This window comes from Rhinolophus sinicus, chromosome 12 (genome assembly GCF_057876585.1).
Source record: "Rhinolophus sinicus isolate RSI-liver-muscle chromosome 12, RSI-T2T, whole genome shotgun sequence".
In the NCBI taxonomy this organism is placed as follows: Eukaryota; Metazoa; Chordata; class Mammalia; order Chiroptera; family Rhinolophidae; genus Rhinolophus; species Rhinolophus sinicus.
Window position 1 is genome coordinate 28,114,344 of NC_142512.1, and position 27,696 is coordinate 28,142,039.

Consider the following 27,696-nt stretch of genomic DNA (forward strand, 5'->3'; position numbering starts at 1 on the left):
CTAAATCTCTCGAGAGAGTGGTGTGTGGGTCAACAGGAGTTTCCCCTCTGTGTACTAATAGGATCTGCTGGGGATCTCTCTGGGAGTCTCACTGTGTCAGTCTCCATTAGGCCAGTCCTTCCCCAAGGCCCACTCCTGCAAGGACAACTGCCTCCAGCCCCCATCCTGTGAACTGGCCAGGGCAGCATCTTCTCTCCTCTCCACCCAGCCAACAGATGTCTGCAGTCTCAAATCCTAGCAGTGGGAAGGGGTGGGAGATAGGCGGTCACTCCTTCAACCCACCGCTAGGCCTCTCCGTCACTGAGTCCCCCACCTTCTTCCCAGTTTTCTCTTCTTTAAGCCTTGGGGATCCGTGACTCTCTGGCCGAGCAGTGTGCCCACCATCGGGCTCAGGGGCACTGGTTCCCAACTCACTAGAGACCCCAGGGATGGTGAGATGGAGGAAGGGTGAAGGTGGAATGGACAGTATCCGGGCCTCCAAGCGCCCAGGACACCTTCGTGGGCAGACACATTTTCAAGGAAAAAACCATGTCCACTTCTTCCAGGGAGGGAGCTAGCCCCTGGCCACTCTGAATTCGGCGAGGGCCTCGGCCTGCGAACGAGTGTGAGGGCGCAGGCGACTGTTTCAGCCCCTACAGGGTGCGCTCTACCTTCCCTGCTTCTGACCTTCCGGCGGGCAGGACAGAGAAGGGGCAGTCCAAGAACCAGGCAGAGCAAAGAGGCCCCTTTCTCAGCTCAAATATAATTCCCCGTAGATAGTATATTTATTCGAGGTTGCTTTGGCTAAAACGCCTCTATTATTCGAGAGGCTAAAAACGCCTCTACTATTCGAAGAGCAAGAGCGTTCTCTTCCATTTTCTCACTGTCAGCACGTCTAGGAAAGGGAGTTGGGAAAAGGCTGCGGGTTCACAGCAGCCGACCGAACCCGCCGCTGACACCAGGGGGCAGCACCGAACTGGAGCGGCGGGAGGAGCAGCGGGCACAGGGGGGAACCGGAGGAGGGTCGCTCGCAGCACAGGTAGGGCAGGGCGGCCTCGTTGAAGCCGCATTCTTGTCTAGTCGTCGCAGCAGCACCCTGGTGGGGTGGAGTGATACCCAGGACGTCGAGAGTCCCCGGGTCCCGAGAGCAATTAGGAGAGTCGACCCTCCCCTCTGTCCCCCTGCCTCCCGCCGGGCACGTCCCCTCCAGGAGTCACTCTCCTAGCGCTCCGCCGGGTCCCAGCTGCGAGCCTGAGTTCGGCTGCGGGAACCGCGCGGCCGGCGGTAGGGCCTTGTCTCAGACAAAGGCCAGGCCACTCCCTGGCCCAATTAAGCCACCGGCCTTCCAGCCCTTATTGTTCCCGGGGTCGCCAATTAGCCCAGGCGCCCGCGTCCCGTCGCTCCAGTACCCCAAGGCCTCCTTAACCTTTCAGGGTCTAGCACTGGGGGCCCTAGACTACAAAATCGCCAGTGGAAGGCATGTTTGGGGGTGATGGGGATTGAGGGGTCGCTGAGGCTTGTTGGTGACCTGGTGTGTCTCTGCGGAGCCCTGTGCTTTTGGAACTGTGCGGTTTGAGAGGGAATTGTGCGTGTCGGTGTGAGATTGTGACTGTGATTCACAGGGGAGCTTGGAGACTGGAGGTGTGGGTGTGGGGGCTCCGTGAGACCCCTAGCGGTTAGGTAGCATGAATTTCGAGACCTAGGGTACCTCATTTCCTCTTGGGTTAATCTGAGTGTCCCGATTCGTCAAGCCACCCCCCACCCAACCAAATGTGGCTGCAGAGAAAATATTAAGCATTACTGGCCTGGCCCTGCCCTACCGAAGGGCGCAGAACTGGGGCTCACCTCCCCAGCGAACCGCGAACGCCCACTCAGGGCACTCCTTGAAGCCAGAGGGGCGCGTTCAGTCTGGTGACACCCAGAACACCCACAGGTGGACGCCCCAGCTCGACACCCCCGCCCAACTTCCTGCGTGTAGGACGGTAAAAGGGACAGAACCTGGATGATACAGGGGTTTAAACTCTGAGACTGCCTTCTTGCTCTGCTTTAAGAAGTACCCCAAAATCTAATCCCACTTCGTCCCCTCCTTCGCGGTCCTAAATCCCAAAACCTAAGCACCAGCCCGGCAGGCAGGGTATGGCGACGGGCTGAGCGCTCCATGCTCTAGGGACTGGGTAGCAGAGGGGAGACCCAGGCGCCCCGGGGGAGAGGGGCAAAGCGAAAGGAGTCCGGGCACGCTCCCAGGGAGAGTCCTCGGGGTGCCGCCTAGTCACCCCTCATTAAATGCGTTGATGCCTCTGTTTGAACGCTCCTGGAACTCTGATTTGTCCTTGGAGCTCCTTTTGGACTCTCAGGAGGCGCAGATCCGGTCGCTCCACCCGCTCTTTCTCCTTAAGCACCGGGTTCCCAGAGCCGATGGCCATCGCTGTTTCCCAGCTCCTCCTTTTAGGACCTTCCGTGGCTTCCCGCAAGGAGCTAACCTAGAGCTGGCCCTGTCCGCGGCAACTCCTCAAGTACCCACTAGATGGCGCTCCAGGCCAGGGTCGCGGCGGCGGCTGGACAGCCAGCCTTGGGCGAGAGCCGGAGGTGGACAGAGACCCACAGCGAGATGGACACCGAGATAAAGCCACAGAGTTACCTCGATCCAGGCCCGGGGGCCGCACAGGCAGCCAAGGGACCGAGGTGCTCCGTTGAGCTCGAATTGGGCTGGCTTTAGACGGGGCCGCAGACGGGAGCGCCGGAGGCTCGGGGTGGGGGTTTCCTCCCTTCTCCTTGCGGCTGCCCTGCGGTGCTAACAACTCTCCCTGAGACTCCACAGCTGCAAATACCGAACGGCCGCTTTTCGTGTGCTCGGCTAGGCTGGGGCCTTCGCGATTCCTCTCGAGGCAGGGAGGCCGCCTGACTCCGGCCTTCGGGGCCTCTCAGAAGTGGAGCTATGAACCTGAATCCGCTGCCGCGCGCCTGCGGGGCCGACTCGATCATGCCGGGGTGGGGTGGAGTGGGAGTAGGAGGTTGAGGAGGCTGGGGCGGTTGGGCATGATTCAGGGTTCCTCTGGCCAGTCTCCACCTAGGCTCCTTCCTCCAGCTCTTCACCTCCCCAACTCCTGTCTTCAGGGTCGAGGGGAGGGGGCATGCAGGATGGACCCCCCTGGAGCAAGCCCTGCTGGGGCTGCTAACCTGGGGTCCAGGTGCCAGAAGCTCTGGGGAACTTTGGGTCTGCGTTGTTCCAGTGGGAGGTGGTGGGAATGGGGAGGGCACAGGGGTCAGCCTGAGAATCTCTCCCTTGGGTTAAAAACCACCAAGGTTCTGGGTCAGGTTTGAATGAGGATCAGGGGGTGTGAGGCCCCGGTGGCCTAAGGCCAGTTTGATTCCGAGGTGGGGCTTGGAAGCCTGATTCCAGCTGACCCTTAAGGTCCCCAGGTGAGCTCTGGCACTCTTGGAGATGATCTCCGTTATTATTAACTAAATGCTACAGCTGGAAAGCAGCCCAGTCCACAGTCGCCAGCTTGCTGTGTGACCCCAGCCAGGTGTCTTCCCTGCATTAGGTTTCCAGCTCTTTCCCCTTCAATGTATATATAACACAGGGCAGAATAAAACCTTTGGTAACTTAGTAGTTAGTTATCTACACATCCATCTACTGCTGAAGCACAAGTCTAGCTCTGGCTCTGGCTGTGTGACCTTGGACAGTGTGACTTTCTTCTTCTCTGGGCCCCAGAATCCTCATCCTGAAAATAAGTGGTTTGGACTAAAATCAAATTGATCTGTGAGTGACCAGTGACTTGGTGCCGTTCCCTATGATCCCCCAGCCTCAACTTCTTCAGGTAAGAGGCAGAGACACTCGCTACTTCCATTTAATATTTGAGGAACCTAAGCCTGAGGGATAGGCAGGGTCATCCACACACCTAGGCTCTTGTTGCTGAGATTCTTGCAGTGGAGGCAGGGCTGGTGGCCAGGATGAATTCACAATTAGGAAATCACATTCCAGGTCCTGAAACCCTTAGGGAACCAGCTGGCTCCAGCTGTCTCCACTCCTTGTGGGATGGGTTTATCCTCCCACCCCAGCAGCACAGTTTGTTGACTGATTGTGACTACTTCCCAAACAGAGACAGGGATACTGATAGAGGACATTCAGGACCCCCTGTGTAAGGGTGCCCCCCAGACCTGGAGTACCCAATGGGCTAATTTCTTACCTATGTGGAAGGCTTTGTGGTTTCAAAGCACTGTCACATATGGGCTGTTACTGAACCTTCACTGGCAGGGTGTTGATTATGAATCCCCACTTGACAGACAATGACACTGGGGTTCGGAGAAATGAAGTGAAGTGCCCCAGGCCATCCAGTAAATACAGGAAGAGCTCTTTCACAATCCCATGGGCCTGGTCCTTGGAAATGTTAGCTGATGAAGTGAGGATGGATGAGAGTCAGCCTCATGGCTGGGAAAGGGCAAAGGGCTAGACGAGCACCCTTTGTGGCCCGGCCAGGAGGTGTGTCCATGGGAGAAGCAGCCCGACTCAGCCCAAGTCTGGGAGGTCAGGGGAAGGGTGGCCCCCGCTAGTCTTGTCAGCCCAGCAGGGCCTGCCAGGGACCCATGGGGGGAGGGATTTCTCCTGTATAAAACAATAGCAGGGGTGTTGACGGGTTACCTGAGATGTCACATGGCAGGTGCTTAGCTCAGGCACAGCTCATGTTTGCTCTCATTATTGATTTCCATCCCCAAGAGAACCTGATATCCTCTGGCCTGTGGCACCTTTTCCTCCACCTGACTGGAGGAGCTGTGGAACACCCACTGTGTTCTTACCACTGGGCATAAATTTTCTTATATACTTCTCAGCACTGGTTAAGGGGTATGATGATCCCCATTTTACAGAGGAGCAAACTAAGTCTCAGACCTGCCCAAGGTCATAAATTTGCTAAGAAGCAGGTCACGGGTCACACCAAGTTCTGGCCGACCCCAGGCCTGTGTTCCTTCCTGGATCCCTGAGAGTTCCTGCTCTGTTGCCCCAGGGCATCCTAGTCCCATGGGGCAGTTGACCCACGCTCCCTGTGGTGGGCTCTTGTGGGACTGGATCTTATTTAGCCCTGGACTGGCTGGTCGGTTCCTTTACTCTGCCCCAACTTGTGTCTTACTCCCCTCTGAGAGGGGCTGCCCACCCTTCGAAAGGCTTCCCATAACTCTCCCAGTGTACCCACGGCAGTTTTGTTTTTAGTACTGATGTCTCACGTTCTGAGAAAACCTTTAGTTCTGACCAAGTCACCCAGCAGGTCACCCATACACAGATTCAGCCACATACACACATGCATGCACACACATGGAGACCCATACACAACGTGCCAGCACACACAAAGACACACAAACATACACATATATGGACCCCCCATACACAGAGGCACCCTCATTTAACCACATACAAACACATAGACACACATACAAACACACAGAGACAAGCACACACACACACACACAGACTGGCACATACAAACACTCAAACACAGAGATGCACACAGACACTCACAGACACACCCACGAACATGTACCTACTACACAGATACACACATGCAAACACACAGAGCTATGCCTACATGAAGACACTTGGTGGGGGTGGTTTTCCATGGAGAAACTAGCTTCCCAGCCTCTCTGAGGGTCCCTTCCCCCCCCCCCCCAGTTTGCTTGGGCCAAGCCCTTTTCTACCCCACTCCTCTGCATTGCCACATCTCCTCTGGGAGGGGATATGTTTGTTTAAGGTCTCTGTCTCCCAGGAGATGGCTGGCTCCCTCAAGGTGGGGCTGGTGTCTGTTTTATTTATCGTTGGGTGCTCAGACCTAAAACTGCTTAACACATGGCAGAAATGCAAAAAGCATTTGCTGGGGGCCAGCCTGGTGGCTCAGGCCATTGGAGCTCTGTGCTCCTAACGCTGAAGGCTGCCGGTTCAATTTCCACATGGGCCAGTGGGCTCTCAACCACAAGATTTGCCGGTTCGACTCCTCAACTCATGCAAGGGATGGTGGGCTGTGCCCCCTGTAACTAACGATGGCAACTGGACCTGGAGCTGAATGGTGCCTTCCACAACTAAGATTGAAAGGACAACAATTTGACTTGGAAAAAGTCCTGGAAGTACACACTGTTTCCCAATAAAGTCCTGTTCCCCTTCCCAATAAAATCTTAAAAAAAAAAAAAAAAATGTATTTGCAGAGTGAATGAAAGTTGCTCCCTCCAGAAGCAGGGCCCACATCTGGTCCCGCCAGGATATGCTTGCCCAGGCCCTGGACAGAAGCCCGTGCGTGCTCCAAGTCCACTTGGAGTCGGCCACAGTCCCAACCAATGGGGCCTCCTCTCTCTCCTGAGGAACGGAGGCCCAGGAAGGGCAAATAATTTGCTTGAGGACTTGACTCTGCAGGAGAAGTGTCTGGGCTGCTAGGGTCTGAATGTTTGTGTCCCCCCAAAATTCATGTTGAAACCTAACCCCCAAGGTGATGGTATTAGGAGGTAGACTCTTTGGGAGGTGCAAAGGTCATGAGGACAGAGCCCTCATGAGTGGGATTTAGCTGTTTTATAAAGAGACCTCTTCCCCTTTCCACCACATGAGCATACAAGGAGACATCATCTGTGATCTGGAAGGAAAAGGGTCCTTATCCGATCCTCCTGACACCTCCATCTTGGATGTTCAGCCTCCAGAACAGTGAGAAATAAATGTCTGTTGTTTATAAGGTTCCCAGTCTGTGGCGTCTTGTTATAGCAGCCTGAATGGACTAAGAGCCATCCACAACCGGGCCCTCCTGGCCCTCAAACCCTGCTGTCCTGCGGTGCCGGGTGTTTCTGTTCTCTAGGGGCTCTGCTGCCTCTCTCTCAGCCATTGTTGCCATTGAGCCTGGCCTCGTCTCCTCCCCCAGCTCCAGGGCAAACTTCTCCACCTGGGACCATTGGGAGTCTCCCAACACATCTGCCCACTGACCTTTCCTGCCAGCTACGACCTTTCTGAAACGCAGGTGAGATAGGGTCTCTGACCTGTTTAAAGCCCTCCCTCCAATGACTTTCTGTGCTCTTGGGGCCCAGTCCAGACCCCTTCACTTGGCAGTGGGGCCTGTATGAGTCCTGCCTACTCCCCCACCCCAGGGCTCCATCCCCACTATCTACCTGCCCAGGTATTTAGGTTAATCTTGCGGATCTTGCCTCAGGGCCATCTCACACTCACACTCTTCCCTCTCTCTGCAACCTCTTCCTGTCTTCCTTCAAAACTCAGCCCGTTGGCCTCTTTACCAGGAAGCTTCCCCTCAGCCTTCTCTCTTCTGAGTGAGGCACCCATGCACATGGATTTATAATTAGTGTTCAATGAATGTGTGACTTGGGCAAATTACTTTACCCCTCCCTCATCGCTTGTTCAAAATGGAGATAACAGTACCTCATGGGGTTGTTAGAGGATTAAGTGAGATGCTGTTTATAACAGTTCCTGGCTCAGTAAAGAGCCCTCCTAAAGAGCCCTTGCCTGGTTGGAGGTACCTAGAGGAGCCGGAGGATGGGGACCTGGGGGGCCATCTGGGGCAGGGCAAATTCTTCTCCTCCCGGGGCAGCAGCCAGGGTTGAGCCCACCAGAGCTGGGTGACTCTTCCTACCCTGGAGGCCAGCACAAGCCAGTGGGACCCTGCCATCTGGGGTGACAGGCTTTCAAGACCCTGAACCTGGTGAATCTGGCCTAGAGGGGGTGGTTTAGGCTAGAGGGTAGCCCGAGGGGCCTGTGTGTCGGGGTGTCTATGGCTGAAGACAGAGCCCCCACAGGTGACTGGACTGTTGCAGAGAAATCCTGAGGGCAATGAACTCCAGTGCATATGCCCACTGATGGAGCCTCCTCTCTCTTCTGAGGAACCCAGGTCCAGGGAGGAGGCATCTCCTGCTGGATGGTGGGTTACAGGTGACTTGGATCAATTCTATAAACTGTGGCAGTGACCCCTTCAGACCACTAGGTGGGGATCTGGAGTTGTCCAGCCCTGGAGTTTGGGGTTTGGGCTTCCCTCTGGAGCCCCTGACCCTCCCACCTCAGTCCTGTTTCAGGTCAGGAGTTCCCAGCCTGCCTGGCTGCCGCCTCCTGGGGGTGGGGGGTATCCAGGTCTGTTCTCTGTGCCTCCATTTTAATTTATGGCTAGGTCCTGCTGCCAGGCAATGACACTGAGTGAAGTGAATAAAGAGCTCAGACTTCATGCAGCCAGAGATACCTGAGTTAGAATCCCAGCTGCATCTCTAGCTCTGTGGCTTTGACCCCTTGAAACTCAAATGTCCTCAACCCTAAAATAAATTCACGTCTACTTATTCTACAAAGGGCAAGAGGATATGTGGCCGTCCTGATGGCCATGATGCGTGCGGGGAACAAGCAGTGTTTTGATCACTGATACTCAAGTAGGAAAAGCTGGCCTGGGAGGAAATGCTGAGCACGGGTGTGGCCACAGAGCCAGGAGTGCAGTTTCAAGGTCTCTGTCTCACATGGAAAGGTGCTGGCTTGGGTAGTAAATGGCCATCAACCGTGATCGGATGGCCATCAGCTATGGCCATCTGGCCGTCAGCTGTAATCAGCGAGCCGTTGGCCACTAATATAACTGCCGTGGCTACGCTAGCAGCGGATGGTGGCTGAGCTAGGATTGTGGATTGCACAGAGGCACGGATTGCAGTTAGCATTGCAGATTGCAGTTGGCAAGTGAGGTTGGTTGGCAGAAAAGCGGGCGGCGGGCTGCAGCTCTTGTGGCTCCTGCTTCCTGTGTCTCCAACTCAGCCACCACCGAGAATATAGTGGTATGACTCCCCTACCTGTGGCTCCGTGGGTGTTCCTTTTTGGCCTCACCATACCCTGCGTTCTTATGTGGGGAGTGGGAGCTGAGACCCTGCATGACACCCTGCATGACAACGGGACATTCCCCATTTATCGCATCCAACATTCCCCGGGGCTCCTTGATCTCAGGGCTTGGTGGGGTTGCAAGGAAGTACAGCCTTGTCCAGTCTCTCAGGTTTCCCACAAACAGGAGTTTGAACACGGCAGGTCGACAGGGAGGCTTTGGGCTGCTCATCCTCCAAGGCCGGGCAAACCCCACATTCCTCTGCCGGGAATGCCCCTTTGGCCCTTCTCTCCTGTCTCTCTAAATGATTCATTATTTTCTAAGGCTCCAGTCAAAAGACCTTTACTTCATCATGCCTTATCTGGTTCCTCCTCCCTCCAATCCTGGGCCCCTGCGGTCCCGGTGTGTCCCTCTCTGCTGGCAACGACTCATGGATCAGAGTTTTGGCTGGGTTCTGGCACAGAGGAGATGCTTAATGTACATCTAAGGTGGCCCGAAGGTAAAGAAAACTTCACAGAGAGGGGACTGGACAAGATGGGAGGACATTTCAAAGGCCCAGGGGGAGGGGATTGGGGCTGTATGGAGAGGGGAGTCACCACCCCTAGTTCAGGACAAGTTGTGAGCTCTGCTCAGGGCAAGCAGCTCTGCAAGGAAAGCAGGTCCAGAAGGGTGGAGGTGGCTGGTAGACCTGGGGGGTCAGGAGAGGAACATCAGAGGGCCTTCTTGGAGCCCAAATCCAAAACCTGCTGCTTGCCTGGCCACACGTTGAAGACAGGGCCCAGGACTAGTCCAGCCTCTTTCTGGGGGTCATGACCCCATCCCCATGCCATCCCTATCCCCCGAAGCCCCATCTCCTAGGTACCACCTTATGGGTAATCAATGCAGCCAAACCCTGAGATGGGAGCACAGGTAGCTCCTTATGTGCCCTACTGGGGGCAGGTTTTAATTCTTTCTCTGGCTCAGTTTTCCAGGGTGCGGAGTTGAAAGAGCTTGGATTGTGCGGTCAGATGTACCTGACTTCCTGTCGGCTCTGCTACCTCTCAGCTAGGTCACTTTGGGTGAGTGGCTCTGTCTCTCTGAGCAGAGCAGGTTTCCTCACCTGTGAAATGGGAATGAGCACTCCCCCAACCCCCAGGTTGTCATGAGGTTTAAGGAACCAATGTGTTTTACCATAAACGTTTGTGTCCTTTCTCCTCCCTCGAGGGCGCAAGAGTAGACTACATTTGATGCCTCTCTGCCCCTGTCAGTGCCCTGCACAATGACTCCCACGGTGGTCCCCAGTTTCCCTCCCACTGTGCCCCCACAGTACCATCTTCGTGAGAGCAGCTGAGCTGCATGCTGGACTTTCCTTTCCTCACATCGAGGCTGGGCCCTGCTCCTGGCTGAGCCTGCACCTCAGGCTGGTTTGTGGCATCAGTGTGGCTTGTCCTCAGGTTCCCTCCCTCACTGACCTGCTAAATGCCCAGGGCTCCCCAGGCACCTGTCTTTCTGGACAGTTTTCCAAACCAGCCTCACTTTCCCACCTAACTGGTAGAAACTTATTTTCCTAGGGTTCCCTTCCTCGGGGCCATGCTGGGTGGGGGCCCATTGGACTCACTGTGTTTCCTCCCCCAGGTGCCATGCTTATAGCTTCGCACCAGCATCTAGGGATCCCAGGGCATCATGTCAGAGACTCCGAAGTCACAAAGGCACTGCCTGCCTCCTCTGCCTCCATTGGGCCCTGGGCCAAGGCTGAGGACAATTTCCCCTGATCCTCCATTGACAGGAGGGAAAATTGGGTTCAGAGAGCTCAGAGCAGGTTCCACAAATGGGAAGAAGGAAAGAATGGGCTCAGGGAAGCAGAGAACATGGAGGATGGGATTGTTCCATGTAAGTCGCCTGTCTTTTCCTTGGTTCAGATGCCCTTTTCTCCCCGGAGCTCATCCATCTTTCCCCTGAAGCAGATGGGATTTGAGTGAGAATTCTCACCTGTCGAGAGAACAGAACTAGCCAGGCCCAGAGGGAACTGCTATCCCTGGTTCTCACCACTTTGGGAGCCAGAGGTCTCTATCCCAAGGTGACAGGCAGAGGCCATGATGGGGTTAACTATCTTCGCTTTCATGTTACTTCAGCAAATATGCACTGAGCAACTTCTGCACTGTTGTGTGCAGGCATTAGCCTCCCTCTCTCAGAAGCGCTGGTCTCCTTGTTTTCTTCTTTCTTCTCAAAAATTGAGATATGATTCGCATACCATAAAATGTATCCTTTTAAAGTATACAGTTCAGTGGTTTTTAGTACATTCACAAGGTTGTGCAACCTTCACCACTATTTAATTCCAAAGCATTTTCATCACCCCAAGAAGAAACCCTGACTCATTAGCTGTCCCCCCCTTCTCCCCCGCCCCGACCTTGGCACCCACTAATCTAGTGTCTGTCTCTCTGGATTTGCCTATTCTGGACATTACATAGAAATGGAATCATACAGTATGTGTTTTTTCATGACTGGCTTATTTCACTTAACATAATATTTTTAAGGCTCATCCATGTTGCAGCATGTATCAGTACTTTTATTCCTTCATATTGTTGAATAATATTCCATTGTATGGATAGACCACATTTTGTTTATCCATTCATCCATTGATGGACATTTGCACTGTTTCTCCTTCGTGGCTATTATGAATAATGCTGCTATGGGACATTCATGTAAAAGTCTTTCTGTGGACATATGTTCTCATTTCTCTTGGGTCTATGCCTAGGAGTGGAATCGCTGGGTCAAATGATAACTGTGTAACTTTGTGAGGAACCCCCAAACTTTTTTCTATACCGTTTTACATTCCCATCAGCACCTCCTTGCCATTTCTTGAATATGCCAGGCATGCTTCTCCTTGGTCCCCAACTTCTTTCTTGGGGAGGCCATCCTTTGTAACATAGTAGTAACTCACCTTCACCCTCCCCACTCCCTTCCTCTGGCTGTTGTTGTTATTGTTAACGTCTGACATGTTATGTGGTTCCTTATTTTATTTGTTATCTCTCCTCACTGGAATATGAGCTTTGTTTTGTTCATTGTGGTATTGTTATTCCTAGCACAGTGCCTGGCACATAGTACCTGCTCTGTAAATGTTTGTTGAGAACACATGAATAAAGACATGGGGGTGGGGGTGGCTGGATGGCTCAGTTCGTTACAGTGCAAGCTCTGAACAATAAGGTTGCTTGTTCGATTACCACATGGGCCAGTGAGCTGCACCCTCCACAACTAGACTGAACACAACAAGCTGCTGCTGAGCTTCCAGAGGGGCGGCCAGATGGCTCAGTTGGTTAGAGCACGAGCTCTCAACAACAAGGTTGCCAGTTCAATTCCCACATGGGATGGTGGGCTGTGTCCTCTGCAACTAAAGATTGAAAACGGTGTCTGGACTTGGAGCTGAGCTGCGCCTTCCACAACTAGATTGAAGGACAATAACTTGGAGCTGATGGGCCTTGGAGAAACGTGCTATACCCCAATAAAATTTATTAAAAAAAAAAAAAAAAAAAAAAAGACATGGCGTGGGCTGTTCTGGGCTCACAGAGGTGTGTGTGGGGGGAGGTGTGCCCAGTGTCCCTCCATCTGTCAAATGAGGCTCAGCCAAGACCTCTCATGCTCTCACTCTCACCAACCAGGGGTGAAGAGGAACCCAACCTCTTCTGTAAACTAGGCAGAAAGGTGGGAGAAGCAAGTCTGTTAGCCATGCGGTCATCACAACAGGCCCCCCGTCAGATAAGACACTGTTTATAGACAAGGCAACAACAGTTTAGTCGAAGGCTTTGAAAGGTGGCAGTTGAAGAGGGCATTTGGAGGCATCAGTGCCCTGCTTTGGCATTGTCTGTCCCCCTTCAGGACTCAGTCTGGCTTAGACACTAGATGTGAGAGCTGCTTGACAGGAAGGGATTGGTCTTTCCCATTCCAGGAAGGGGGGACCGACCGTCCCAGCTGCATAGCTGACCCTGTGGGTCTCTTATGGCCTCACCTCAGCTGGCCTCTGGGCATGTTAGTCAGGAATCCTTCAGTGGCAAGGGACAGAAATCCAGATCGATGAAGAAAAAGGGCAGTGCATTGGATTGTGTGGTGCTTGGAAGTGCAGGGGAGGGGGCAGCTGGCGTTCAGAATGCAGGAGGCCAGGAACACAAAGGTCCCTAGGCTCTCCCGCTCTCTGCTTCCCCTTTCATCTCTTTTCTTTGTGTGTTATGTCATTTTCTCCTACCCCAGATGGGTTTCTTCATGGCACAGGAAGCTTGGCTGCAGGCAGCTGTGGGTTATAGAAATTCAGCTTAGTGGCAGCCGAGAAAAAAAATTTCCCTGCTACTCCCCTCAGAACAGCCCAGGGAAACACTCTGATTGGCCCAGCTGGGATCACATGCTCACTTTTCTAATACACCCATACAAACAGTCCATTCCCATCCTCTACTGTTATCCACTGTGGTTATACCAGAAAACCAGGCTTGCTGGTTTCTCTGAAAATGCCTGCTAAGTGCCAGGTACTTTGCCATATGATTTCTTTTAATCCACACAACTCCTCTGCAGAAAGATATACTGGTCAGGGCTTTTTTGGTTCCTGCTGATAGAAGCCCAACTCAAATTAGCTGAAGCCAAACAGGGAATTTATTGCTCACATAATTGATAAAAGCAACCTAGCCATAGCTGGGTCCAGGGAGTAAAATCAGTCTGAGCTGTCTCTCATTAGCTCCAGCTCTAAACCTGAGTCCCCTCTGTATCGGCTGGGCTCTCAGGCACATTCTCCCCAAACAGCAGGAAAGATGCCCAAGGCAGCCGAGGCCCAGATGGACTTTACAGCACTCAACCCCAGGAGAAGAGAGAGGCCTGCTCTTTGTGTGTAGAGCAAACTACTTGGGGAGACTCGGACTGATTCCCATCATGGTCATATATCTACTCAGTGGACAGGGGATTAAAATGGCAAATTTCATGATATATATATATATATCGCAATTCTAAAAAGTAATGGGTGAGCACTGCTGCACAGCCATCACATACCTTCAATGTAAACTTTTAAAAGGCTCCTCTTCTTCTGATTGGGATTGAGTGGAGTGCTGGCTGAATTTCAGCCCCTATTTAGTTACTCAACTCACTTGGGGCACAGCCGAATGGCTCAGTTGGTTAGAGCACGAGCTCTGAACAATAGGGTTGCTGGTTCGATTCCCACATAGGCCAGTGAACTGCACCCTCCACAGCTAGATTGAAGACGACGAGCTGCCACTGAGCTTCCGGAGGGATGGCTCAGTTGGTTAGAGTGCAAGCTCTCAACAACAGGGTTGCCAGTTCAATTCCCACATGGGATGGTGGGCTGCGCCCCCTGCAACTAAAGATCGAAAACAGCAACTGGACGTGGAGCTGTGCTGTGCCCTCCACAACTAGATTGAAGTACAATGACTTGACTTGGAGCTGATGAGCCCTGGAAAAACACACTGTACCCCAACATTCCCCAATTTAAAAAAGTGCACTTGGGTAAGGAACAGCCTATACAACCATACATGGTGACCATGTGCTGGATTTTATACTTGTCTGTTTCTGGTTGGTCAAAATCAAGTTGAGTCCTAATTCTGTTACCAAATGGCTCCCCCAGCTTTGTGATACCTACCGAGCTGATACTATGCCATCTTCCAAGCTGGGCAGAACCCTGTGGCTCCCCAGTAGAGACCTCCTGCCAGACGTATAGTGACCTGTTAACGAACATTCTTAGGGTATGACTGTCCAACTGCCATTGGTCATACTTATGCCTCTGGAATGACACCATTGTCATGCCATGTCCGGATTCCCTTCTCACTGGTCTTCTCCACATTTTCCCATGTTGTCCTGAAAGATCTCATGAGAACTAGATCAAAGCCTTTACCAAACTCCAGAGAAAGGGTATTTCCTTCATCTGCCAGTCTGGACATCCTATTATAAAAGAAAATGAGATTACTTTGGCTCACCTGGATCTTTGAGGGGGTAGGATAGTGCAGGGCAGTGGTTTTCAAACATGGGCGTGCATCAGAGTCAGCTGGAGGGTGACTGCTGAGCTCTGCACAGAGTTTCAGATTCAGGAAGTCTGGGTGGGGTCCTAGCACTTACATTTCTAGTAGGTTCCTCGGTAATGCTGAGGCCACTGGTGGGGGCGCCACATTTTGAGAACCACTGATATATTAGGGGATAAAAGCGAATGCTCTGGAGTCCATAACCTGGAAGACCTTAACCTGTTTGAGCCACAATTTCTTTAAAACAGAGAGAATATTCTTACCTGCCAGGGTAGCTGTGGATTATAAAGGTAATTTATAAAACTGCTCCACTCAGTGCCTAGCACATGTGTGATCAATAAATACTGAATCTTCTACTGATATACCTACTACTGAATCTGTGCTGGCTGCTTTTCTAAACTGCTCACAGACCATCTGAATAATCCATCTACACGGTGAAATAGGAGTTGGCCCGTGACTCACCTCAGCTTTTCTTGGGTTGATCTGGGTCATGGGTAGGTTTCAAAACTGATTACCTGAGGAAAATAGATTGATGAAGGAAGAATGGGGAGAAGAGAACAAATCTTTCAAATGGGAGGAAGGAGGACTGGCCGGCCTGGAAGAGGATTCTGTTCCTGCTCCCCCTTTGCCTGTTAGCTGGTCATTTGTGGTGCTGTCAGATTGAACTTTCCACAGCCTGTTCCTAGATAACAGGCCAAGAAGATGGGTCCCCAGCCCAGCTCCCAGGCAGGGCAAACCCCTGCCCCAGATGGATGAGACTCCCAAAGCAGCGTCCCGTCGCAGGTGCCTCACCCTGAGCACCCTCACTCCTGCGGCTCCTTGGACGCTGTGCCTCCTGCCCTACTCTTGAAATGCGTGTTTCAAAACCGAGATGTTGCCTCAGCTTCTATTCCCAAGATTCTGTTTCGGTTCCTCCCTGGTCCTTCTGCCTCAGTGGTGGCCCCAGGCTCAAGCGTTGAACAGGACTCATGGACAGAGCCAGCCAAGCAGCAGATTCACCCACCACCTCTGCCCCCTTTCTAAGCCCACAAGCCTAGGCTCGGAGAGGTCCTGCTACCCCTTACCCTACTCTCCCAGACACTGAAAAGAGAAAAATGTCCAAGATCTCCAAAAACTGGGGGCAGAGTCTGCACTGGAACGCACTTCTCCTTAACGCCTGCCGCAGGTAAAGTGATGCAGTAGTTCTAAGGCCAGACTGCTTATTCATCGGCTATGCAACCGTGGACACATTAATGAAACTCCTGGTACCACACACAGTTTCCTCTTTTGTCAAATAAGCAAAATAAGCTGGACGGAAAAGGAGAAGAATCATATAATTTAACTCATATGTGGGCTATAAAACAGAACAAATGAAAAAACAAAACAAACAAACAAAAAACTCATTGACACAGACAGCAGTATGTGGTTACCAGAGGGAAAGGGGGTAAGGGAAGGTTGAAGAGGGTAAAGGGGGTCAAATATATGTTGATGGAAGGAGACTAAACTTTGGGTGATGTGCACACAAGGCAACGTACAGGTGATATATTACAGTATTGTACACTTGAAAGTTAGATAATCTTATTAACTAATGTCACACCAATAAATTTAATAATAAAAACATTCATGTCTAGTGTTTAGGACAGAGAGTTTAGACAAACTCTCAATAACATTGGTTTTTATTACTATTAGCTTCTGGGCCAGAGTTTTTTAAACTCATGGTAGTTCACCTTATTTGGTCAGTTGAATTATGTCCCCCGCAATACACATATCCAAGTCCTATCCCCTGGTACTTGCAAATGTGACCTTATTTGGATAGGGCCTTTGCAGGTGTAATCAGTTCAGGATCTCAAGGTGACATCCTGGATTTCGGGTGGGCCCTACATCTAATAACTGGTGTCCTTACAAGGGAAAGGACACAAAGACAGACGCACACGGAGGAAGGCCATGTGAAGACAGAGGCAGAGGGTAGAGCTATGCTGCTACAAGCCAAAGAATGCTTGGGGCCTCCAATAGCTTGAAGAAGGAAGGAAGGGTTCTCCCTTAGAACCTTCAGAGGGAGCGTGGCTCTATAGGCACCTTGATTCCAAACTCTGGTTTGCAGAACTATGAGAGAATAAGTGTCTGCTGTTTAAGCCACCAAAGTTGTGATAAGTTGTTATGGTAGCCCTGGGAAATTACTACAGCAGCCTCCTGTTATGTGAAGGAAATGTCTTCCAAGAGCCCCAGTGGATGCCTAAAACCATGGATAGTACCAAGTCCTATACATACTGTGTTTTTTTTTCCTATGCATACATACTTATGATAAAGGTGAATTTATAAATTAGGCACAGTGAAAGATTAACAATAATAACTAATAAGTTCCCCCACTATCTGAAAGTAGAGCACGCCTATGAAATCTTTCATAAGCCAATATGGTGTAAAGCGAAGAAGCAAGTACCATTAATTGAAAAACAAAAATCTTGTTTCTATTTTTTTCTGTGAGCAAAAACAGATACACTACTATAATGTAGGCCTTTTGTAAAAGCAAAGTGATTAATGTAAGATTTTGAAAGGTGGGTGATACCCGCAATAAAATAGAACAATTATAACACTATACTGTAATAAAAGTTATGTGCATGTGCTCTCTCTCTCTCTCTCTCTCTCTCTCTCTCTCTCTCTCTCTCTCTCTCTCTCTCCCCGTCTCTCTGAGAACCAATGTAATTACTGAGATGGCTACTAAGTGAGGGGCAACATATACAGTGTAGATATGCTGGACAAAGAGATAATCACATCCCTGGCGGGATGAAGAGGGATAGTGTGAGATTTCATCCTACTACTCAGAATAGTGTGCAATTTAAAATTTATGAATTGTTTATTTCTGGCATTTTCCATTTAATATTTTCAAACCACAGTTGAGTAGGGGTAACTGAAACTGCAGAAAGCAAAACTGCGGGTAAGGGGAGACTACTGTACACCTTTCTTTCTGATTGTCCACAGGCCCTGCTCACGCTCACTCTCCTGCAGAAGGGTCTGTCCACTTTTCTCTCTCCTCCCAGTGGAAAGTCCCATCTCTCAGGGAAATTTACCTTGGTGTTAAGTGGAAAAAAATATGATAATTTAGTTAAAAAGACTTCCCCTCTGAGCCATTAAAAATTTTCCTTCACACACTTGCTTTCCAAATGAAGTCTTCATGGTGGAGTGTGGTCTGATGATTTTCGAGGCCCTCTCCGCCTCCCTGGCTGGGCTAGCTCCTCTTCAGAGGGCACTTCTACCACCATGCTGACCACACCATAAAATCAGAAGAGTCCTTTCTGTCCTGGCTTTCTTAGCCTGTAGTGTAGGCTTGGCACATTATTGTCCTAATAAATGTTTATTGATTTAATAGATGAGGGAAGGGGTTTTCTGATGTCCCCACTCCTGACCACTTCTTTCCCAATCCTAGAAAATTCCATGAGAAACTAAAACGTATATCCACACAAAGACTTCTACACAAATATTTATAGAGGTTTTATTTATAATAGCCAAATCTGAAAACAATCTAAATGTCTATCAATAGGTGACTGAATAAACAAATTGTAGTAATATGCATATAATGGAATACTACTCAGCAATGAAAAGGACTGATCTATCCACCAATATGGGTGAATCTCAAAATTCTTTTTATGCTATAAGAAAGAAACCAGAGGGGTGGCCATTTAGCTCAGTTGGTTGGAGCGTGGTGCTGGTAACACCAAGGTTGCTGGTTTGATCCCCACATGGGCCACTGTGAGCTGCACCCGCCTTACAAAAAGAAAAGAAAAAGAAAGAAAGAAAGAAGCCAGACACAAAAGAATACATACTGTATGATTCCATTTATACATAATTCTAGAGAATGCAAATTCATCTATAGTGGCAGGACGACTAGAAGTTGCCTGGGGCTGGGACGGAGGAGGGATTGATTGCGATGGAACAGGAGGGCACTCTTGGGTGTGATGGAAAAATATTCTGTATGTTTTATTTTTAATTTAAAAAAAAAAATTTTATTGGGGAATATTGGGGAACAGTGTGTTTCTCCAGGGCCCATCAGCTCCAAGTCATTGCCCTTCAATCTAGTTGTAGATAGAAGGTGCAGCTCTCTGGCCCACGTGGGAATCGAACCGGCAACCCTGTTGTTCAGAGATTGCGCTCTAACCAACTGAGCCATCCAGCTGCCCAATATTCTGTATCTTGATTGTCGTCATGGTTACACTGATGTATACATTTGTCAGAACTCATCCAGTTAATACTTTAAATGGGTGCAGTTTATTGCATGTAGATTACATCTCAATAAAGTTAATTAAAAAGAAAATTCTATAAGGCTTTGGACCCTAAATACTGCATCCTCTACTCCAAGAAAAAGAGGATATGCATCTTGTGTGTGGAGGAGTCTATTTGAGAATTTATTTAGCATATATATATGAAATGCGAACTCAGTGCAGGCATTTGGTTGGCACTTGTAGGTCGATAACAGACCTCAGGAAGCCCAGGGCTTGAACAGAACTTGCCAACTTCTCAAAGAGGGGAGCTAGGATGAAAAGAATATGCCAAGGGGCGGACGGGTGGCTCAGTTGGTTAGAGCACAAGCTCTGGGCAATGGGGCTACTGGTTCCATTCCCACATGGGCCAGCAAGCTGCACCCTCTGCAACTAGAATGAAGTCAATGAGCTGCCGCTCAGCTCCCAGGCGGCCAGATGTCTCAGTTGGTTGGAGCGCACGCTCTCAACCACAAGGTTGCCGGTTGGACTCCTCGACTCCCCCAAGGGATGGTGGGCTGCGCCCCCTGCAACTAAGATTGAACACGGCATCTTGAGCTGAGCTGCTGCTGAGCTCCTGGATGGCTCAGTCGGTTCGAGCGCGTCCTCTCAACCACAGGGTTGCTGGTTCGACTCCCACAAGGGATGGTGGGCTGTGCCCCCTGCAACTAGCAACGGCAAGTGGACCTGGAGCTGAGCTGCGCCCTCCACAACTAAGACTGAAAGGACAACAACTTAACTTGGAAAAGTCCTGGAAGTACACACTGTTCCCCAATAAAGTCCTGTTCCCCTGCCCCAATAAAATCTTAAAAAAAAAAAAAAAAAAAAAAAGAATATGCCAAGAGCAAAGAGTATGAATTTGCCTCCTCAGTGTTTCCAAACTCACCTGAGCTACTGTTATAAGTATTAAAAACATCTGGGCTCCACCCTCAGAATTGCTAAAATGGCCTAAAGATCTTTATGTTCTGAAAAAGTGCCCCAGGTAAATTTTCAGATCAGGTAACTTTAGAGAAAGTGCTTGGCTGGATCTCCATTTCAGGCATAGATGGATATCACTGTCCAAAGCTAATTAGAGGCCTTTGAACTATTAGGTTGGTGCAAAAGTTATTGTGGTTTAAAAGGTTAAAAATAATTGCAAAAACCGCAATTACTTTTGCACCAACCTAATAGAATGGATGTGAAAAGTCGTTTGTCCTTGCACCTCCCTCTGGCCAATGAGAATCTATCAACTCCTCCCTTCCATTCATTCCCAGAGCCTCACACCTGTCTGCCAGAAGGTTCCCTGTTTAGGTAAAGTTCTCCCCCTTCAGAAGCTCCTCACCTTTTGGTCCATCCTGGGAAAACAGCTCCCCTTTTTCCTCCCCCAATCCTACCATCTCTCAGAAGGGTAAAGGTTTCATTAAGCGATTCTGCAACTTGAGTCAAACATATAGGTTCATTGCTTAGACAGTGTTTCTGCCCCCCGGCCTGAGAACTCAACGCTAACCTAGTAAACCTAGAGAATACATTCCCCATGCTGAGAATGGTGGGTGTGAGGATGGGTGGGGAGAATTCCGTCCTCTGTTCACTCTGGCCACAGGCGATGTGGTCACCATGGCTATGAGCACTCTGTACTCTGCAGGCAGCCATTTTGTTTTCATGGGAAAAGCCCAGTACACCAGGAAGCTGTGTGGTGGCAGTGGGAACACAACACAGGAAAGGTCTGTGTCACAGCCAGAGATTACCCAGGACCTCAGGGTCAGCAGCTAGACCCCTTCCCAAAGCTGATTGGATTCCTCCCAAGGTTGCCAGGACTTTGGGCAGAGAGTAAGGGTTCAGGCCTTAGCTGCTTTCTCCTTCCCCCCAGAAGAAGATAACTGTCCTTTTTTGAGAACATGCCATGGTGACCATATTTTAAAACCCCAAATCAAGACATCATGCCTGGTAAACATTTGTGGATTGATCCATGTGGAAAGTCCTTTAAAGGTATCTGGACATAGTTGTTACATATTGAATAAATTAAATTTCTGGAAAAGAATATAATCAAGTCAGACACTGTCCTGAAAAATCTAAGCCAGTGGTTCTAAACAGAGGTGATTGTGGCCTCAAGGGACATTTGGCAATGTTTTGAGACACTTTTGGTTTTTACAACCTGGGGTGGGGACGCTATTGGCATCTACTAGGTAGATAAACATGCATAAGGTTGTAGTGATATAAATAAATGTTGAATAAATAAATAAATTGTGGAGAATAGCTACATCTACTGTGAAGAATTCTAAATAAGTATGTAGATATTCCTCCCTCAAGGAAGGGAGCATAATTCCCCACTCCTGAAGTGTGGGCTGTGCACAGTGACTTTCTCCCAACTGCTGCCACATGGAAAGAGGGAGGGGAGGAGAAAGTACTAGCTTTATAGTAGAAACCTTGCAAACACTACCTCAGAATGGTCAAGGTCAACATCATTAGTGATAAGTCATCTTGATACTATGTACCTTTGATAGGCTGTGATGAGAAGGGTACTTCACCTCTGAGGCCTTCTTTTCCCGAACCCATAACCCTCGCCTAGTCATGAGAAAAACATCAGCTCAACCCCAATTAAAGGACATTCTACAAAATACCTGACCAGCACTCCTTAAACCTGTCAAGGTCATCAAAAACAAAGAAAGTCGGAGAAACTGTGGTCATGGCCAAGGAGCCTAAGGAGACACGGTGACTAAATATAATGTGATATCCTGGATGGGATCCTGGGACAGAAAAAGGACATTAGGTAAAAACTAAGGAAATCTGAATAAAGTATGTATGGCCTTAGTTAATAATATTGTATCAATATTGATCCATTAGTTATGACAAATATACTGTATTCATGTAAGACTTTAACAATAGGGGGAATATAGTGAGCTATGGGAAGTCTATGTACTACCTTTGTAACTTTCCTATAAATCTATTCAAAAATAAAAAGTTTGTTTAAAAAGTGGCTATAGTGTCTATGTTATATTGCTTTCTGTAAGGGAATTATTTTTTAAATGAAAGTTTATTGGATCGACAGTGGTTAGTAAAGTTACATAGGTTTCAAGGATACAATTCTGTAATCCATCATCTATATATCACATTATGTGTTCACCACCCAGAGTCAGTTCTCCTTCCATCACCATATATTTGATCCCATTTACCCTCATCTACTATCCCAGTAAGGGAATTTATATCAAGCATTTAGCATACTGACATACGGTAAATGCTTAAGGTTAGCTATTATTTATCATATTGTTCCTATTTATTTTTTTATTAAAATAATAATAATACGTACTTATTATAGAAAAATTTACAGATGAGCCAAAGAAAACAAATAAAAACATCCACAAATTGAATCTCTCTCTGAGACAACTACCGGTCACACCTTTCTGTGGATCCCTGCAGAGATATAATTAATTTTTTGCAAACCTTGGATCACACCACGTATACAATTTGGCAAGTAGCCATAATTTAAGTAACATTTGTGTTGTTCCAACTCTTTGCTCTTACAAGTAGTCAAAAGCTCAAGTAATGGATTAAATGTTAATGAAGAAGAAAAAAAAACCCTGAAAAATTATAAAAACTGGACACCAATGCTTAACTATGCATGAGAGTGGTCAATAGTTCATTAAAGCAACTCTCATCTGAAAAGTCAATGGTTGACTTTTCTATTCTAGATCTATTTTATTTCATAGTTTTAAAAATGTTTTTTAAAAGGAAAGAAACAGGAAGGAAAGAAAGAAGGGCAAAATGTTGACAGTGGTTATCACTTTTCTTTCCTTTGAACCCTGTTGTGGTTACCAAATTCCCTAAAAGGAGGACATTTCACTCTGAGACAGCAGCCAACACCACAGACAACTGAACAATGGACGAGTGTTTGGCTACAGTACTTTTCAGCTAAGTGCCATTTTGCCTAAATCACTGGGTTCACTGATTTGTTTTCGAGTAACTCTATTTACTAATAGGTAGTGTCCTAAATGCTTCCCAAATATTTAATGACCTGATGAAGTAAATGAGTATTATTTTGCTCATTTTACAGATGAGGAAACTGAGGCCCAGAGAGGCTAAGTTGCCCTAGGTAATACCCAAGCCTCATGGATCCAGAGCCATTACCCACTGCACCACACTGCCCCCCAGGCTTCTCTGGGCCAAAATGAGTGGAGCCAACAGCCTGCCCCATGCTGGCAAGGAGGTGATAATTGCACTTAAGCTTCAAGATTCTGGGGCCTGGCATCTGGAAGCCATCAGAATCTAGAAGTCTGCAGAGGCCATTTGCTAGTTGTGTGAACTTGAGAAAGTCCCATTTCTTCCCCAAGCCTCAGTTTCCTTATTTGTAAAATGGGTGTCCTTTCCTATTGCTCAAGGCTGTTATGAGCTCAGGTATGTGAGCATGCTTCAGAAACTGTGATGTGTGCATGTAGGCAGGAAATCAAAGGAGAGAGGGGGTGCCATGTGAACAAAGGTGCAGAAGTGGGACTGTGAAGGCCATTGTGAGGGAGCTGTGTGCAGGGGACTTTGGTTCCTGACAAGTGGGAGTAGGGTGGAAGGAGTTTGTTATTAAACCTTGGAGGGTTTTAATGTCAGATGATAAGTTGGATGAGTTTGGATGCTAGTGACATTGGGATGGGAGGGAGGGCTGTGAAGGGGAGTCCACGGCAGGAATCCAGGATGGTGGCAGGTTGTCTTCAGCCTCTCATCTGGGCCTCGGGGCTAACTGAGTCTGAGACAGAGCTCCCCAGGATGGGCTCTCTCGCTGAGGGCTCCAGTGATGTGTAGGGACTTGCTGGCAAATGTTAGTCAATGTCCGTGAGAGGGGAGGAAGGTACGGGAGGCAAGAACTATCACTCTTTCCAGAAGCCCAGGGAAATCAGAGTTCAAGCCTCTCTCATTTGGTGGCCTCTCCCAATTTACTCTAGCTAGGTTATTTGATCTGCGAAGTAGGTAAAGTATTCTGTCCCCTGCACTCACTCTGCTCTTCCTAACGTCCCTAGTGACCTCTAATTGCTCCCCTCCCCTAATCATTTACTTTCTCCTTCTTGACAGTTTTGCCAGTATTTTACACTGCTGACCTTTCCCTTGCTCTGAAAAAGTTCTTTTTCTGCCAGGACTGTGCTCTCTCTTGGCCAGTCCTTTAACTGATCTTTCTTGGGTCGCTTTGCTTATTTCTTTTTTTCTTTTTCACACCCTCCAAGATTCTATTTTTGGTCTCCTTCTTTTATCTTGCTATGAGTTCTCCCTTCATGTCTTCTTCAACTACCAGTATGAACCCCCACTGTGCACTGATGTGTTCCAAATCTTCAGCTCTTGTGTTTCCAACTTCAGTCTCATCATGATTGAAACTAAACTTAGCTCTGCCCATACCCACTGCCTCCTGTCTCACTTAATGTCATCATGACCAGATAAGGCTCTGTTGTCAAAACTGTTGAAATGCACCTGGCTGGCTTCAGCACAGAGGGGATTTATTGGAAGGCCAGAACAACTCATCAACTTGAAGGAAAAGTTGATGGTCCAGGCTCAGAAATGGTGGCGGCCAGAGCAGCTCTGGGGAGCTGAGCAGTGGGAGCAGGTGAATGGCTCCTTCAGGATGTGAAGGCTGAAGAATGTAGTATAAGAATGTTACCTACCATATAATGTGTGTTGAATATTAAATGGAGTGTATGGGTAAGGAAGCTCAGGCTCAAAGAGGATGGTTCAATGTCTATCCCTTCTTTCTTTCTGCCGTTACACTCAAGATGAGAATTCTAGAAAGAGAGCATCTAAAATAGACTTGGCTGGGGGTGGGCAGAGCCCCTTCATTTATAGTCCCACCAAACTGTACCCAATGGGAATGATTCTTTCCCCTAAAACTCAACTGGGGTTCTGAACCTGAAAAGGGGGAGTGGACCCTGGGAGTGCAAAATCATAAGTGTCTATCATATTCCTGCCTGAGACATTCTTAACTCCTGTCTCTTTCCTACTCCACTCCTCGTAAATATTGTTCTAATGATTTCCCTGGCTTCATAACTGGTCTGCTTGCTGCCACTCCTCACCCAAAAATCTTCCCACCCCACCGCCAGTCATCTAAAATACAAATCTTATCAGTCCAACCCCATTCCCTGCTAAAAACTCTTTATGGCTTCCCATTGCCCTTAGATAAAAACTTTTTGTTGTTTGTTTGTTTCAATTCAACTTTTATTACCCACATAATATGCAGGGTGTGTACAAAAAAGCCTTTTATCAGCTAACTATATGAAAAGAAACAGTGCAACAATCCATGTATCCAAAATGGGCAAAAGTAAAAGCCTAGCTTCCCCTGAAGAAATAAAAACCCTTCAGACCTACAAAAAGGACAACAGTACTAATTTTTAAAAATTGTATTTACTTAGAAGCATTCAGAATGTCAACAAAACAGCTGCAACCTTTTGATTTTCAAGTACAGAGTGGTATTCAGTTAACAGAACAATAATTATGTTGTATAAGTTGCATCAGAGACAACTGAAGGTGAAAAAACTACCATCCCCTATATAACTGATTTGTGCTGTGCACCAACAAGAACCTGCTTTAAATACCCATGCCAATTTACAACTCCCACACGGTACCAGGCAAGATTAGTAGCTATTGGAAATGTCACTAGGACAGGCTAGCTAGCTAAAGACACATTCGGTAGTGTGTTAACAATACCAAAAAAGAAACTGTACAGTTTAAAAACAATTCTTACACGGCCTTACACTTCAATTTCTTTCTTTAAAAGGTGTGTAAAAGAGGGTTAAATATTTTATAGAGAAGAAAAACAAAAACTGTGCTAGAACCAACTTATTCATCATCTTCCTCTTCCTCACCCTCTTCATCTTCCTCCTTTCTCTTTTTCTTGCTTTTTTTTCAGCCTTGACGACATCACCCTCACCCCCCCCCCTTTTTTTTTTTTTTTTTTTTGCATCAGGCTTTTCTTTAGCTTGGTATGCAGCAATATCCTTTTCATATTTTTTCCTTCAGCTCAGCATCCTTCTTTTCATAAGGCTGCTTGTCATCTGCAGGAGTGTTATTCCACATCTCTCCCAGTTTCTTTGGAACATCACCAATGGATAGGCCGGGATACTCTCCTTTGATTTCTGAGTAATATTCAGAATGAAACAAGAAGGCTGAGGGACACTGGGATCCTTGAACTTCTTTTGTTTCCCCGTTAGGAGGGATATAGGTTTTCGTGTTCTTTCAAACGGATCTCATTCGCCTTTGATATGTCTTCAAATTTTCCTTTCTCTTTATCAGACTTGGTCTTCCACCAATCTGAACACTTCCTAGAAAACTCTGAGAAGTTGACTGAAGCATCCAGATGCTTCTTCTTGTGCTCTTCCTGGCACATTTGCACAAAGAATGTTTATGATGACATCTTGCCTCTCGGCTTCTTAGGGTCTCCTTTGCCCATAGGTATTTAGTTGTTTTTCCTCAGCAAGGCTCAGAATCACCCATTGCCTGTCTGGCTCTCACTTGCTCTGGTGCTGTCTCTGTGGAGCTCAATGTACTGCAATGTCTGTCTTGATCAAATGATTAACATGGTTTACAAGACCCTTCCCCAAAGTTACATTTCCACAAAGCTTTGTTTTCTATCAGTGCAGCCCCACTGCTCCTCAAACATGACTTCTGTGCCTTTGTACATGCTCTTTCCTTCTCTCGGGATGCTCTTTTCACATCCTCTATCTCTCAGGATCCCATGAATATTCATCTTTCAAAGATGGACTCAGATGTCTTCTGTCATCTCCTCATAGAACGCTCCTCAACAAGGCAGGATGAATTAGTTAGTCGCTCTTTTGTACCCCCATCACATTCAATATGGACTTAGATTGTCACCTGAAGCACATTTTATTACTGCATTTGTTTACAAGTCTGTCTCCCCACTAGACTGGGAACTCTCCTAAAGTAGGGCCTGAGTTTTCTTCAGCTTCACTCCCCTGGTGCTTAGCACTGTGCCTAGCACGTAGTGCTCGGTGAATCTATGCAGATAAGGAAACTGAAGCCCAAAGAGGTTAAGCCACATATCTAGAACAAGTAACCAACCTGATGGAAATGGATTTGGAGACAGAGATGTGATGAATCAGATTGTGCTTTTCATAGTCTTGGCAGTTGCTAAAGGTTGTTTGCACCTCCTGTCCCGCCCATCAAGGCTCTTTAGAAAATAGGGCTGAAACTCAAATAGGAGAGATGTAAGTCAAAGATGAGGAAGGTGAGCTGACAGAAAGGTGAGCTGACTCAGAATGCATGGACTTGGCCTCTGGAGGCTTTTAAAAACATGACAGACTTTATCAGGACCAAGTTAGAAGTCTTGTTAGAGGTGGACAACTGGCTGAACGGATGCCTGAACAGGCTGCCTCTTGAGGAGGCCCTTGAGGAGTAGAGGAACCGGCCAAAAGACTCCAATGTCTCCAGCCATGTTCCCCTTGAGCTCAAGGATGTTTGGGGGAGGGGAGATGGGTGAGGGAGCCCCTGCTAATTAAGCCTCTACCCATGAGCGAATGTGAGGCTAATAAGGCCGCCTCATTCCAGGGCACCTCCACACCAAGCCAGCCGGTCTGCCTGTTTATTGCCCGTATGGAGATCATTAATGCCTCCTGACACTGGGGTCACTCCTGGGGTCAATCCCCGAGCCCGTTCTGCAAAACAAGGGGAAATGAACTTCCCAGCACATGTGGCTCAGGCTTGGTGGGGAGGGGGCCTCCTGTCACCCCA

The 27,696-nt window shown here is 48.4% G+C and overlaps 1 pseudogene; it reads right to left on the minus strand.

Annotated features, from left to right (window-relative positions):
* Positions 1-874: 874 nt before the first annotated feature.
* Positions 875-26,398, minus strand: LOC109447818 (high mobility group protein B1-like; annotated as a pseudogene).
* Between the last annotated feature and the right edge of the window lie 1,298 nt (positions 26,399-27,696).